Here is a 17,010-nt window from a genome sequence, read left to right as displayed (position 1 = left end):
TATTGCAATAAAACGGCAATTTCATACTTTAACCCCTAATATTAATTGCTATTTCGGTCACTACTCTAGCAAACCATAAAGTTTTTAATGCTTGGGTCTGTCACTTAAAAAAAATAAACAACTTCAAAAATACGTCACGACAATCGTGTGTGTTATTGTTTGGGCTGGTGATTTTGGTGTTTATTTATTGAAAACATACCGTAAGTAGCATTTTTCACTTTAAGGAGTAATTTCATGGTAAACGTTAGAACCACTCAAACGGAATATTATCACATTTATCCAAGTACACCAAATATTTCATTAGTGCTTTTTAAGTGCAGGATTTGCGGTGCATTACTGCATTTTATTTGAGATGTTTTTGTTGGTAGTACGGAGGGTATTTATTTAGCAATGCAGAATAATAATTTTTATTTATAAAAACTTGTATTTAAACTGAATGCTTTTCTAATTTGCGAAACCAAATAGCGGCCATTTTGCGGTAGGAGGAGCGCATCGCGTGAGCGGCTATTTGACTTTCAACAACTGTTTGTTATTATCAGTTAAATTTTGTTCTACATTTCTTGACATAGTCAGGGTTAAAAATATTTAAGTGTCTAGTCTTTAAACAAATCACTTCTAAAAGTATAACCAGGACCAAAAATTTTCCAATATGGCGAATCCAAGATGATCGCTTTAAAAAATTGATCTTACTGAATCTTCGCAACTATTGATAACATACGAATAATTTCTTCTGAAGTATTTAAGGATACGACTTGATGCGATCATACCAACTACCTGAATTCCTCCCAACCAAATAAACTTAACCGATATATATATATATTTCTGAAACAAAAACTACAAATAGCAAACAGTCACAAGCCTAACACACAGCCCTCACGGCCGCTTAAACGGGCCAGCGCAACGCGCAACATATCTATTTGTAGGTAGCTCGATTACCACTGACTGATGGAGACAGACATTCAGGTAATTGTTCTCCCAGAAGGAATAGAGATCTTTTAAAATAATTTACGGGAATAGTGGTATAGGACAGAGGCTACCCGGCCAGAACATCAGAAATGGGCTCTCAAATAAAAGTCGCCAAGGACTTTGGTCAGATTCTACTGAAACCACAAAGTTTTTCGAACCCTGAATTATAAACCAGACCTAAGTTAAAGTAAATATTTATTTTAATATGGCGAATTCAAGATGGCCGCCATACAAAATTGACTTTTCTGAAACTTCGAAACTGTCAATATACAGATATAATATGATTGGTTGTTTGTGAGATATTTAAGGTTATAACTTGACACGATCATGCCACTACTCTGTTCGATTAGAATACAATCATTTACCAGTAGAGCTCCTTGGGAACCCTCGCCTGAGAGGAGACCTATGCCCAGCAGTGGGATGTATAAATGGGTTGATGGTGAAGGATTACCACCTTGCAAATATTGCCACCTATTTCTGCCGCCAGGCAGTAATGTGAGCATTACTTACTGCGTTTGGGTTTAGAAGGCTAAGTAAGGGTGCTGGTGAAATTACAGGCACATGGGACTTTTCAACTTAGTACTTTTATCTAAGGGTGACGAGCGCGGTAGGCTGCAGCAGGTTCTCTCAGATCTTTGTGATTTGAAGCTCTGAGTGGCACTGCAGCTGTTATGGAGAGGCGTGACGCTTTTTACCAGGCGCTCGACTTGTTCGTTCCGACACTTGGTTTCTTAATAAAAATTAAACGAAACGATTATATTTGTATTGATTGTACGAAATAATTGTATTTTTATTCGACACGCAAAATGCAGTTGTCGGAAGAGTATCACGGCAAGTGATTGTCAAATTCAATTTGGACGTAAGATGCAATACCGAGATATTTCTATACAACTTTCCAAGAATGTTGCAAGATTCATGGACAGAGAAGCGTGTGTTAGCGATCTTTATTACTTACGAAATATTTAAAATATCTTAGTTAATTTATACAGTAAAATGTTTGGAGTACATTATACTGTTCCAAAATCAGGTTATCACGTTTTTACTGGTTTCAAACAAATCCATTAACAAACATATTATTATTGTCCTAAAATGGAGACTCGATGAAGTGCTTTTATAGTGAAAACCTTTGGTTTAAAATATAATCTAATTCTCTAAGATCCAGCATCAAACTATATTAAGTTACATGTTCCAGGCTCAAGCTATAATAACATAATATAAGCATCAGATTAGTATGAAAAACGTGTTTTTCTAAATACCATATAGCAATATGGGGTATACCTATATAGCTCTTTAATACGTGACCTCTGGATGATAAGTTAAAAAAAACAATTTTTTTTACCTTTAAGGGCGTGTTCCGATTATGTCGTGACGACAGACAGTCGTGCAGTTAAGTGTCGTGGGTTGTATATTTAAATGAAGTTGTTCACACATAGAACAACGCGATTAACCGTCTTTCACGACTGTTTTGACGTTACGACGACAGACTGTCGTGACAATAGGAAGAGCTAGAACGACAGTCATCAGACGATAAATAAAACGTCACGATAAAAATGTAACGACAGATAATCGCAGCTTCAAACGATTCTGTCGTGCAAACGAAAATGTCATCACTATCTAATGGGAACAGCTAGACACGAGAGTCGTTCAACGATAAAATAAACGTTCACGACACTGTCACAACAGACCGTCGTGAAATGAGAACAGACTAGACGCAACAGTCATCCAAATGCAAATAAAACGTTGTGACGTAATGGGAACGCGATCTTACTTATCAAGTACTTACTTAGAAAGTTGATTTTTTTTACCGAGAACCGCACCTTAGGGATCGTGCTCAAGAGGTTTGTAATGTTTCCCTTAGGTTACAAACTGGACAACAGTGATACAGGCGATTTGATTCAAATGCCTCACTTTGCATATGCTGTACTTAACGGCGGCAGCGGTGCGGGCGGCGTTACACGAGAGTCGCGCTCCAGTCGAACGGTGAATGCGCGTTCGAATAGTCATAGTGTTATCTTGTTGCTTACCCACACCTATTTTTCAATCACATTTAGAGATGTCGTCAGAGGAAATAATTTCAGCAGTTTTATATATCGTAAAAATATAATGATTATTAATCACTAAAAGAGTGTGATTTCAATTCTGGCTTGATATTTGCAAGAATAAGTCAAACGTTTCCACGGTAATTCTAGCATTATCATAGAACTTATTCGGATTTTGAATTCGGTCTTTGTAATTTCGGCGAAACCCGCCTTTTTGCGTTCTTTCTTTGTAGTACGGAATCATGTCTTTTTGAGCCCACGCAGAATTAAATAATTAGGTACTATAAAAAGGTCACGTCACAGTATCGACATCGCGCTCACTCTCTCGTTACGTCACTTTACAATGTAATCGCGGCGTTGCCCGCATCGCTGTCGCCACCGCGCCAATGCTGGTTATCATTAGTTTATGGCCTTATGGGTGGCTAAGCTTATTCATTAGCGAAAGTAGCTATCAGTCTTCTGGCACATTCTAAAAGCTCCATAGCGACTAGTTTCTCCCGAAGCCCCAATGGATTCAGAGTTTTCACCGCAAAAGACACGCAGCACTGGCTTTGTTTGGCCTATTTATGCCTTTAAAGATCGAGGTAAAATATTTGTTATTATATGCTTAAAATAAGCAAAATTAAGTATGTAATACATTTCATATTCATCAGTCGATAATAATAAAATAAATAAAATAAAACAAGCCTTTATTACTGTTAGTGTTAGTCGACATTTACAATTATTACTAGTTACATTTACTTTATTAGCTAGCAACAGTAGTAGTCACCTCCTCGGCCAAGGCCTCCCCTATTGTCTTCCATGACTCCCTATCCCTGGCTTTCGTCATCCATTTTGGTCCTGCTTTCTCTATAAAAGTGTCTTCCCATCTTTTTCTCGGCCGACCTTTACGTCTTGTTTCATTTCTTGGTATCCACTCAGTCACTCTCTTTGTTCACGGATCATTTTCCATTCTACATAATATGCTCTGCAAATTTCCATTTAATAGGTTGTATAGTATTTATTACATTTGTTACTTTTGTTCTTAATCAATAATAATCAGTCAATAATTCTCATGCTGTAAAATGAGTATTCTTATAATTCATGCGACTATCCCGTCTCTGCAAGGATCTGAATCTATTGCCTTTAAATATTTGCCGAAAAATTGTTGATATTGCGTATATTCTAAACATTATAAATGGTAATGTTGACTGCTTTGACTCATTGGGTGTTATTTCGTTTATTTTTCCTACTCGTTCTATAAGACACTATCACCCTATTACAGTTCCCTTAGCAAGGACTAACTATAGACAAAATAGTTTTGTATGTAGAACTAGCAAGAGCTTGGATAGTGTGCTGAGCAATCATGATCTTGATATATTCAATTGTAATGTTGATTCTATTTACCTTAGTTTATTAAATAATTTGTGATTAGCGCATGTATTAGGTTATTATATTTATGTAAGTGCATGATGTTAAGAAATATTGTTTATTGTTCGTTTGTTTAATGCTCGTGCATGATTTGTTTGAAGATATAGGTGGAAACCTGTAATTGGCTTAATGTTTATGTTTTCCATGAATGAATAGATAAATAGAATGACTAAACAAGTATGGTTATTTAGTAACGGATACACGACAATCCTCTGCCCAATTCTTTAACTCAGTACCAGAGGAATTCCCAGTGTTTGGCCTAACCCATACAAGGCCGTTCCATTTGCAGCTGGTAGTTGAGCCGTCCGAGGCGACGTGTAGCTACGTCAAACTGCCATTTACGGTCCAAAGTATAGCTACGAGCCTGCACTCGATCACCTGATGAATACTCCGGATTGCAGTTAGGTATGGAAGCTTCCTCACCTTTGCATGTAGCCTGGATTGCCAGTTAATATAAGGTCATAAGGCGTCGCTCCCGAAGGTGCTGCAGTGTTTCTAAGTCTGGATTTCACGGCAATGATCTTATCTACAAGGGGTCCACAACTAGTATTAACATGTTGATGAAAATACATTCAAACGATTTTAGTTATCAACAACATTATCTAGGTTACCAACATACTTACAATCGTACTAACAGGAAAACTCTCAATAAAGAAATCCTAATAGAACTCGATGAATGGTCCATTATTCGAGACTTCCTTTGAAATGTTAAGCAGAGGCATCGACGCTTTAAACTGATTCGGAACATTTTTTTTTTGTTTTGGGGCTCTCTGTTGCAGATATATTACAGACTTCGAAAAGTAATTCCTATTGATTTAATATTTACCAGATTGCAAGTTGATATAAACATTCACACCAGAACCATTAATGTTAAAAAGCTAACAGCGCTGGCTTGAAGTTTAAACTCCAGCTAAGTACAAGTAACACCAACCTGAACATAATCGCCAATTAACGTGGGCTCATATAACGTTAAGGTAAAATGACTACATAGAAATTAAAATTAAAAAGTCTAACAGAAAGTTATGCACAACACAATAGCGAGTATTGTTCCACAGAAAGCCAACCATCATTGACCTCGAAACAAATAATCTATCCGAGAAACAGAGAAATTATAAATCTCTTTTACATTGTTAGAAACTTGCAAAATGGTTTGGAATTCTAAGCGATTGCTCAGAGACTGCCAAAACAATTCCTCTGGCATTATCTATTTGACCTATTTACACGAAAACGATTTCCAAATTACCGTTATTAATTGTTCCAATTATATTCAGAGTCCTTTCCTTAACTAGTATCAAAAAAACATTTTAACTTTTTTGTTTATAAAAGCAATTATATCGGAAATTCATTGGCTTTGCAATCGATTGGGGAAAAACCCGATTTTGTTGTATGTTACAATTTTCGTTTATATGTTTTTGATCCTCATTTCCTGTAGAACATAATGGAAATTTCAATCTGTTTTGTTTTGGAATACACAATAAGTGAACTTTTTTCATTGTAAGTTTATGAGACAATGGGTTGGCATCGTTTGGCGTAGGACTAATAGCAGTTGTTTAGAAACAGTAAAGCTCCTTGTGAAAGAGTTCGTCCAGGAAAGTACTGCCTGTTTCTTTGCGTTTTAAAGCTCTGACTGACACTGCAACTGTTATGGATAGGCGTGACGCTTACCATCAGGCGCACGACTTGTTCGTCTTGTCATTTGGTATCGTAGAAAAAAAATAATTAAAAAGTTACAGAAGAAAGTCTTCGTGAGACTTCCCCAAGAGATGGGACATCCCCAAAAGAAAAGGTCCAATCTGAGCAGGGTAACCAGAATTGACTAGATGAGTAAATTACTGGTCCAAGTATCTCGTAAATTGGGAGAGGCCTATATCCAGCAGAGAAGTGCGATGGGATTCCCAACGAATTATAGTCTGGTCTACAAACATGTATCTAAAAAGCCCGGTATTAAAGATTTATCCTGTGATGTCATCATAGCTGTGAGTCCAATTATATCAAAATCCTTAAGGCGAGGTATTTCAACGCGAGCTTAGATTTCAGGAGGTGAGGTGTGGGGGAACGCGTTTGGAGTCCCGCTACCTATGCGCTGACAATTAATATGAATAAAATAAAGAAACCAGTTTGGGATCCAGTATTTCCTCTAATGAAAAATCCCAAACAGACATAAGACTGCAGTACTAATTAATGTGTTTTAGTTTATTCTAATTTCTATTGATAATTAATAATAAATTAAAGTTGATAAAAATTCATTCAATAAAATAATTTGTAAAACTTAATGTAGCGTAAATTGGAATGTTTTCTTTGTAAAATTAAAAATAAGGTATGTAATTAATAACTATTGTAACTATAGTGAAAAAATAGGGTGGTTTGCATTAATATTAGACATAACTGGTTGAAGACTGTACCACCTCAGTCAACCGTGACCATGGCACCTGTAAAGGGCCCGAAACGTCGGTTTGTTTGAAAAAACAAATATACGCGATTTAAATCCGGAAAAATAGTTTCATTTCCTATGTATAACAATCGCGAAAACCGAAGAACTTGATAAAATAAAGAAAATTTGACACATATCCGTCGTCGACAAGCGCCAGATGGCAACTGTTGGGGCAGCGAGCGGCGCAGCGTGTCGTTAAACCACAGATCAATTGTCAAATTTTAAGATAAATGTGAATTTAATAGCTATAGAGTTTCAATTGAAAACCAAAATTTAGCAGGTTCTTTATAATACTTAAAGAGCAATATCTCCATATAAAAATTATGTGCAAAGTTAGATATTTTCTTCTTAAATAATTCAATTTAGACTTTTATTTTACCCGGTTTTCAGGATTTCATATTATCGAGTAAAGTAATCCTATCGTGTAACAAATTAGCACGTTCTCTGGACAATATCCTTAGTTGTATCGTATACTTTTTGTAAGATCGTTATTTAATAGTAACTACCTAAACCATTTAATCTATCAAAACAGTTTTTCCCACTTCTCCTCTGGTAGCTCGCCTTAAGCACGTATATACTATTACGTGTCATGTCTTTTTACGTCATCATCATCAGCCCATATCCTCTAAGAAGTGGATTTAGGTTATTACTAGGTTGACCCAATACTGGTTGAGGACATCATATTATGTCCTTAAAAAATGGTGCCAATCCTCGTTTCATCACGATGTTCTCCTGCAACATTAAAGCGAATGATCTCAAAATGATTATTTTCGATCCGACGCTCCCTGTTGGAATCGTATACAGAAGCTCCAACAACAGGGCTATCACTGCTATCATCTTTGTTCATCCCGTAGCTATTTCCTTTAAAATAACGCTTATACTTCTAACAATGTCCTCGAAGTTTCGTAAGCATCATTACACTGATCTTCAGCAAAAACTTTAGCAAATTGAAGGAATCCTTAGAAATGGTTGTACGTAATGAAAGAAACTCCAAACTTCTGTATGGTATTGTACGGGATAATTGAAATCGTTACGTAAAGAGGTGTTTCATCTAAATGTGGGTACTTACATCGCTTTGCAAGTCTTTAGGTGTTATTTAATACAAGTAGAAGGGCAGTTCTCATGAAATTACGAAATTCGTGCTTCGAATATTTATGAAAATTTTTAGAAAGAATTTGTATTTATTTTTTTATAATTTAGTAGTAGGTACTTATGTAAATAGTTTTTGATGATATAGTGGTCCCCAAAATAAATGACGTTTAAGAAAACCTATAGGGCACTTAGAACATTTGAGGGTGAGGAAATAATGAAATCGAAATAAACCAAGATAAAATATCGATAAAAACCTACTTTAAGATTTTTGTTAAACGTATTGGTTTAAAGCACATCACGTGTTTGATTATGGAATTTGGGACATGGTGAGGGAATGATTATGGGAATATTTTTATATTACCTACTATTTTTTTATATAAATAGACTAATAAAATTTTTATGTAGGCATTAGTAGCAATTGATTATAATTTGATATCAAATATTAATTTTACGACAAGAATTAAATACTTTTTTTATAAACCTGAAATTCAAGATTTTCTAATAATGAAATGAGAACTTCTCTTATTATGAAATATATTAATTATAACTTTAACATTATAACTGCCTCCGTGGCCGAACGGTTACCATGCCGGACTGCCACGCAGAGGTCCCAGGTTCGATTCCCGGGCCGGGCGAAATATTTGTATGACCTACATTTATTTCTCTCGTGAGTTTGGGTGTAATTTGTGGTTGTCTATGTGTGTGTCCATGGCACCCGCGACACAGGGTTTCCCTAGTGCGGGGCTATGTTGAGTGTGTGCGTTATTATTATTATTATTATTACGACTCTCAAAAACTTCCTGACATAAGTGAATAGCAAATCTGATAACATTTTGGAAAGAAAACAATTCTCTGGTCTGGATCTGGTGATCATAGGACCTGTAAAAATCACGAAACGTGAAAAAACAAAATGAGATGTTGCTTAAGATCAGTGATTTGACTAAAAGAAGTTAACTAACACATTTAAAGGTACTGCAACAGCAAAAGCAGTAGGTAACTGGAGGAGGTTTTAGCATGTAAGTGACTAAATTCACATCCCAGTGAAGTCAGGCATACCATCTGGTTCGTATCTATGACAAACATGAAGATTTTGTTCTATTCACGCAAAAAAATTATGTCTCTGAATTTAATATTTTCTAAAATGCAAAGACTGTGCTACTGTAGCAATGGCAGTTTTGTTTTTTCCCCTATTGCGCTTCGTCTTTATTAGCCTCGGGTGCCGAGTCGATTTACACGACAAATGTGGAAAACTGGTAAGTGGATACGAAATATAAAGAAGAGGAGGATTTGTAACGTATCCAGGCCCGTTGGGAAAGTATATGAGGTGGAATATGTAGAATATTTTTTATCTTTTTGATTCAACTATTCTATCTATATCTATTCTACTTTGGTAAGAAACAGTAAGGCTCCTACATCATCATTAGCGTATCGCAGTCCACTCCTGCACATAGGTCTCTCCCAATTTTGCCCGATACCCAGCTTGCAGAAGCCTTTGGCAAATCGTCACTCTATCTGACCAGAGGACGCCATACACTATGTTTGCCGAGCTGTGGTCTCTACTTAAAAACTCATTTCTTCTATCGATTATCGGTTCTTCCACAGCTTGCGTGTTCTAACAGCTATATTCTGTGTCCGCTAACCCTAATTCGAATCTTGTCCTTCAGAGCAACTTTGAGCTCGCTGAGCGACTTGCAACTGGTAGACTAGCCATATATTGAGCATCCACGTCTCCGCTGCACATCAAAAGTGAATCTGTTAGGACACACGTTTTGTGTTATTTGCAAATATTTCTTATTTTGTTTTTTTTTTAACGCACACACTCAACATAGCCCCGCACTAGGGAGATCCTGTGTCGCAGGTGCCATGGACACATACATAGATAACCACAAATTACACCCAAACTCACGAGAGCAATAAATGTAGGCCATATAAATATTTCTCCCGGCCCGGCAATCGAACCTGGGACCTCTGCGTGGCAGTCCGGCATGGTAACCGTTCGGCCACGGAGGCACTTAATTATTACAACTTTAGTTATGATTAAATTCCCCATAATATCTGTTCAGCAAAATCCAGAAGATTATTGTTTCGATCTTATCAACTATACGAGTATATTTCATAGTTCGAGAAATATCTGAAACAAACACGGTATCAGATTTCTGCGTCATGTCATCCCCATAAGAAAATAACTTATATGACCGCATGCCGCTCGAGGCAGGACCGGTTGAAGAATATTTCAAAATACATTGCTCCCCCTTTTGTGTTAAATATTAATTATTTTCAGTCCACATCGTAAAATATAATATGACTCATGCAAGTATAATTTACCTTAATGCTTCTCATACCACTTTTATAATACGTGGAATCCAAATTTATATCGGAAAAATGTTAAATTTTCTTCAAAAAAAAAGATAATGAATATATTTTCATGGGATCCACCTTCTACCCCCTCATTCCGGATCTGTCATTATATTCTGCCTATAAGGGCACTCTTGCTGATATGCGAATAGAGAAATATATTTTGTTTGCCTTGGTTATAGACTGTTTGTTCATTTCAAGAGGTCCCGATGGAGTCGGCAGAGCCAAGGACGATCTCACAGAAAGGGGAGCGATAGAAAGATATGCTAAGTGAAGTACGCTACACCGAACACATAAATGTAGTGAAATACGGAACAGAAAATGGCAAAAGTAAAGCAATGTAGTTGGTAGTAACACACACTTTTATCGTGTTGTATTTTATTGAACTGTTAGATCACCTTATAATTTAAAGCAGGGTTAAATTATCACAACAATGATATATTATTATATGATAATTTCGAACATTTGCGTATTTTCTTTGATAATTGTCATTATAATTATCTGATGTCGTAATTAATATATATTTCATCGTTTTATATCTTTAATTTTTGTCTGGAAATGACAAACAATGAGAAAACTAAATAAACATGAAATATCTTTGAGATTTGGTATGTGACTTTTTGTCAGATTGACATTTAACATGAAACGAAACCTGCACGTCGAAGAATGTTCACAACCCTCTGAAAAGTTCCCAACACGCATTGGACCAGCGTGGTCGACTATGGCCTAAGCCCTCGCCTGAGAGGAGACTCGTGCCCAGCAGTGAAAAGTATAAATGGGTTGATGACGATGATGATGACATTTAACACGTTTGGACACGTGTGATAGAAACAAATGACTCGTAGTATCATTTTGTTGTTCCAACAAATTTTATGAATATCAACATAGTTATCGAAGTATATTTTATTAAATTGCGCAAAATGTAAACATTCGTAAATGTTTAAGTTTAATCCAATATAGTACTTCCTATTTTCGTAATATTTTCATTTAATAATACAATTCAATCAAAATATGCAATTATCTATCAATACCCAAGTTTTAAAAATGTTATTTCTATGATATTACTAATACCACCAGGAAATTACAATTGAAATATTTCGTATGAATAACATAAATACCAAATTGAAACGATTAAAACGTAACCGAAAAAAGCTTTGTAAAATTTCACGGTTTTAACGAATACTAAATGGAGGAAAGTAATTTGGGAACATCACGATTGAACTTTGGAATTAAAAAAGTTAGACGATTATCTATGCGACTGCTGTTCTATCGGTATGGTGTAATAGAAAATTTGGATTCAGAAATCTTAACCGTTAAGTAATTGAGTACTTTTACTTTTATTTGTTGGCGGCAGAAATAGGTAAGATGGCAGTACTTCTCTGGATGAAGACTTCCACAGGAGATTCTCCTGCTACATATTTTATGAAAAATAGATCATATTATGGCCCTAGAGTATTCTATTCTTTTGTAATAAGCTTTATTAAGAAGGAAGTTAAGGACACCATGCGTCTCTAGGAAACGTGACGGGTTAATAAATCGATTCATTAGAGATGTAGGGTGGCTTATATTGGACTCCTATCGAGTAAAATCAGACGGTGTTTTCTCTCCTCGCTATGATTGTCGGAGTCATGGCAGCGCTTTCGCATTCTTCCGCAACTTCAACAGTGAGCGGTGCGACTTTCCCATGCCCCATCTCGCTTTCAGAGATATTCAGCCACCCTGAGAGGCGGACAAGGTCTGCCGACTAAAACTCGCTTCCAGGTCCAAGGAGGAGACCCTGCTAAGGACACAGTCAAACCTGACGTAACCCACCCTGCGTCTCTCATGAAGAGGGAAATCTTTTGCGCAGTGGACTAATGTCGAAGACCCGCTCTCTTTCTTCAGTTGAACGTAGGTATATCGTTTGATGTTGTTTAGTTACCCGTTAATGCGAAGTCCTTACAATATGTTCGGATTTATGGGCACAGTGAAGAGAAATAACTGTTTTATATATGTTCTATTTGTATTTATTTAATAAAGAAGTGTTTTATATTTTTATACTTTTAAGTTTTTGCTTAACAACCACCACCACATTTTTAACACACAGAGAGCCACAGACAAAATGTAACAGGGCTATTGTTGTACCTTTCAACGTAATACACAATAATTATAATGATTCAGTTATTTATTTATGCATGAATCCCATTACATTACATTTTCATTACATTATTACATATTCATTATACGGTCATAAAAAATGAATAACACTAAATAAAATTAAATTGAAGTTTCATCTTAAAAACAAATTTGCACGAGTTCATTCCAAGATTTATTTAGTCTCTCTATAAATGACCTCTGTAGACCATTGACGCTTTCATAATAGGGCGGAAAAATCGTCCATATTGTTCAGGGCCAACATGCCAGACAGACATGGCAGACGTAACATGGCTCGAAATGCGTTGTTGTAACGTGTTTAACGATCGTTTAGTGTAATTGTACCACAGCTGACTCGCATAAAACGCTTGACAGTATTCCCGAAACTGAGTTATTTTCACCCGGTCTGAGCAGCGCGCAAAACGCCGCGCTGGCATATTGCTCTTCACTGAGATGGCTCGGCGCTGCCTCTCAAATCTCCTCATCATTACTATCCCAAAAATCAATACAGGTTATTTAGGAATTATAGTTTTGTTCCCGGAAAGCCTTGCCATAAGTTTGCACTCTTGGTATAAAGGCCATATCTGCATAATGACAACTTTTCAGGAGAGAGTTTCAACGTTTATACTAATGAACCTAATCACGTAAGAATAAGTCTAATAAGTGTTAAATCGAAAAATTATTTTCATTAATTATTTAATACTATAAAGGGTTTCCAAATGGAAGGGAGTACAACCGGTTTCTGCTAGGCAATCCTTATGAAGTAAACTAGCAGTATTTTTAGCACTAATTGCAAAAAAATTATGCTACACTTAACACTTACATCCTAATTATCATTTTATCGTCATATTCAGGTTGCTCTTTTCTCGTTGTCTATATGTAATTGAATCAAAGACATATACATATCTAGATAGACGCCGCAAGTACAGCAATTTGTATGAAAACCAAGCGTGCCACATTTTTTGTACTCACTGTGACGTCACAAGAGCCATTTAGTGATGAAAACCTCCTTCCGCTCGCTCTAAATCGATTGATTGAACGGAATACGCGTAAGACACGACGCGTATTTCATTCAGTTAATCGATTCTAAATATAATAAGTTTTGTTCAAGTATTTGTTGATTACAAGTAGTCGTAATAATAATATCGTAGAATAAGATAGTTAAGTTCTTTATTTTACTTGTTTTTAAAAAATGTTGAATACTTAAAAAATTAAGACTTTAAATATTGAAATTATTGTCCTTCCAATAAAATGAGCTTATAATATATCTTTTTGTAATAGAAAATCTTAACGATTAACTTAAACAATGAATACGCACGTCAATATATGAACTTGCGGCTGCCTTAATTAATTTTACTAGATGGTTTTCTGTTGGTAATTGATCAAATTGATGAATGTCAGGACAAATGAAAATGATACTGCTGACAAAATATAGTAAAATCTTATTAATCAGAGGAGGTTTACTTATTGACGGCTTCGAGTGAAATTTTTGTGATTTGTTTATTATTTCTCGGATTTCTAACTCTGCTACTCTGCATATTTGGATAGCATCTTAGGTGGAATAAACTAGACCACCTTCGTCCTCGAAAGCAACGAAGTCATACATATGACCAACTCCAGGTTTTTGTAAAGACAGCGCACTGTTAATCCTTTGCATTATATATTTTTTGTATTACTCGTACTACATATCTGGCGATGTATGTAATTATTTGCTCACTATATTCGAACATTCGAGGCAACGTGCTGCAAAAATTATCGAAATTACAGATACTACTGATACTACAAAACTAAAAAACAAACGAAACGTTACTAAACGTTATAACAAAAGTGTTATATAATATTTTTATAATATTGCTAAGGTCATAATAATTTTCGTCCCTTTGTTTTCAAAATCGATCAGAATCGAGAACAGTGATGCCTAACGTATACATCACTAAATTTAAATTTGGCCAAAGAAATGTACAAGCGGACGTACCACGAAATTGAATGCATTATACAAAAGTACGTTCGTTCGATATTCACGGCGTGTTAACAAAGGATCACAAATATATCGCACCAAGTAAAAGCCGCAATGTATTTCAAATCGTGACATATACACTTGATTGCATATTTGTTTTCTCGAAACTCGTACAAAACCAAAATAATTGTTTATAAAATAAATTATGCATCTTCTGATTACAAAATCACTTGCACGTGGAAGGAAACGTCCCCCTTTACCCACAGTTATGGTGCTTTTGCAGTTTATAATGGCACAATTATGCATTTTTCGCGTTTTCGACTGGTGTTTATCTACGATAACGGTCGAGGGCGTTCTGAAATGTAGCAGCGGCAAGTAAGTGATTTTCACATACTTTGGGCACGTACACTTGCGGCATCCACCTGTCTGTGAATTGAATGCAATCTGTGTTTCCTCTATAAATAGTTGTACATCTAGCTAAATACCCTTACCAGTGTAAAATGTTCATGTATCGATGTAACAATTGCTGGTGCACCTCAATAAATAAATAAAATAATAATAAGTTTCCAAAATATCACCATGTAGATTCCGCGTCAGAGTTGATTGTGATTGGTCTGAAATTTTCAACAACTTACGAAAAAAAATGGCGGGACATAAAAAGAAGGGATTTAGACGGCAACGTCATAATGTAAAAGAGAAATTTACGTAATCGTTTTTCAACAAATGTTCGAGTCAGATTGGTAAAGAATTAGTACAGGCATTTTCTTGGTAGGAATTTTACATCTTGAATAAGTATTATCCGCTCACGCGCTGCGCTCATCCTACCGCAAAATGGCGGCTATTTGGTTTCGCAAATTAGAAAAGGATTCAGTTTAAATACAAGTTTTTAAAAATAAAAATTATTGTTCTGCATTACTAAATAAATACCCTCCGTACTACAACAAAAACATCTTAAATAAAATGCAGTAATACACCGCAAATCCTGCACTTAAAAAGCACTAATGAAATTTTTGGTGTACTTGGGTAAATATGATAATATTCCGTTTGAGTGGTTCTAATGTTTACCATGAAATTACTCCTTAAAGTATAGTTTAAAAAACATTTATATTCAGGGTAAACTTAAAAAACGCAACTTACGGTATGTTTTCAATAAATAAACACCGATATCACCAGCCCAAACAATAACACACACGATTGTCGTGACGTATTTTTGAAGTTGTTTATTTTTTTTAAATGACAGACCCAGGCATTAAAAACTGTATGGTTTGCTACCGAAATAGTAATTAGTATTAGTTCTTTTACCTGTTATAACTTCGATATCCGATAAATCTGTATAAAATCATCACCGGCACCTCTAAGTGTGGTATGCTTCCAGAGACGCATGAATCTGAATATTAGTTCAAAATTATAAAGTGATGGCTAGAATAGAAGATTCCATACGGCGTTTTATTGAAGAGTTTGGAAGAGGCTATAATCGATATGAAGAAAATTTTTCTTATGAAAATCATAGTGCATTTAAAAACACAGTAGAACGTGTGCCAACAGTACGTGGAGTTATACTTACTTGAGCTCAACTTTGTAGGTTATGGTTGTGTCAATTATTTGGCGCAAAACCTCGAAAATCGTAGAAAAATACCTTATTTTACTACTTGTAACATTGTCCATGGTAATGTTTCATGTTATCGTTAAGTCTTATTTTGTTTTATAAAATTTTAAATTTTATCATATTTTATAATTTTTTGTTACAAGAAACGAAAATAAATTTCACAGCGTCGCAATAAGGTCCCTTCTTTTTTGGAGAACTAAGTAAACGTCTAGAATTCGTTCTTATTTAATCATTGACAGCTAGATGGCAGCGCATTGATTGAAATTTCAATATGAAATCAAAATATCGTCACTAGCAATAATAACTAAAAAATAATTAATGAATTTCTTCAATTATATACTAACTGAGTAAAGTTTAAATTATATTATTAACAGTCCTATGACTGATGTCTAAGTCCTATGAATGTGTGAGTTTTGGCGCTAGTAATCGAGATTTAAGACAATGGTTTTTTTTTCTTCCGTGTTTAGATAGCTTCATTTTATGTCATTCATTACCACGAACCTTATCAAAAGAGAACCTCCCATTGTAAAACGCGATGTATAGTATATTGAGTAACAAAATTTGATAAATAAAAACCAATAAACAAATCCTGTATCGCAGTGAAGTTTTTGACAAAAAATACGAAACACTGTCACGGGTGATATAAAATAATAACTGAACCAGCAAATGTGCCTCTGCAATGCGTACATCCGTGATTTGGGTACGAAAAATATTCCTGGAAATATCTTAGGCACGATATTCACAAAGAGGACACGGTATCATTTCAACAACACAGTACAGCAAATTCGTTCAAGCCGGATTAGAAAAACTTTTAGCAGAAACCCTAAAACTACGTGTAATAAATCATGTACCAATATGACGAAAGAAGACTGGGAGAAGGCTCTATTTATAGCTTCTTGTTGTTCAGGCATAGCGTGAGGTAACGCATAATAAGAAAAACACTTTTGATATACAAGAGAATTTCATATTTTAGGCAAACAAAATTAACTATTTAAAAGTACCTAGTGTTAGAATTGTTAAT

This window comes from Hyposmocoma kahamanoa, unplaced genomic scaffold (assembly GCF_003589595.1).
Source record: "Hyposmocoma kahamanoa isolate Upper Pololo Valley unplaced genomic scaffold, ASM358959v1 91, whole genome shotgun sequence".
Taxonomy (NCBI): Eukaryota; Metazoa; Arthropoda; class Insecta; order Lepidoptera; family Cosmopterigidae; genus Hyposmocoma; species Hyposmocoma kahamanoa.
Note: the sequence above shows the minus strand (reverse complement) of the source record.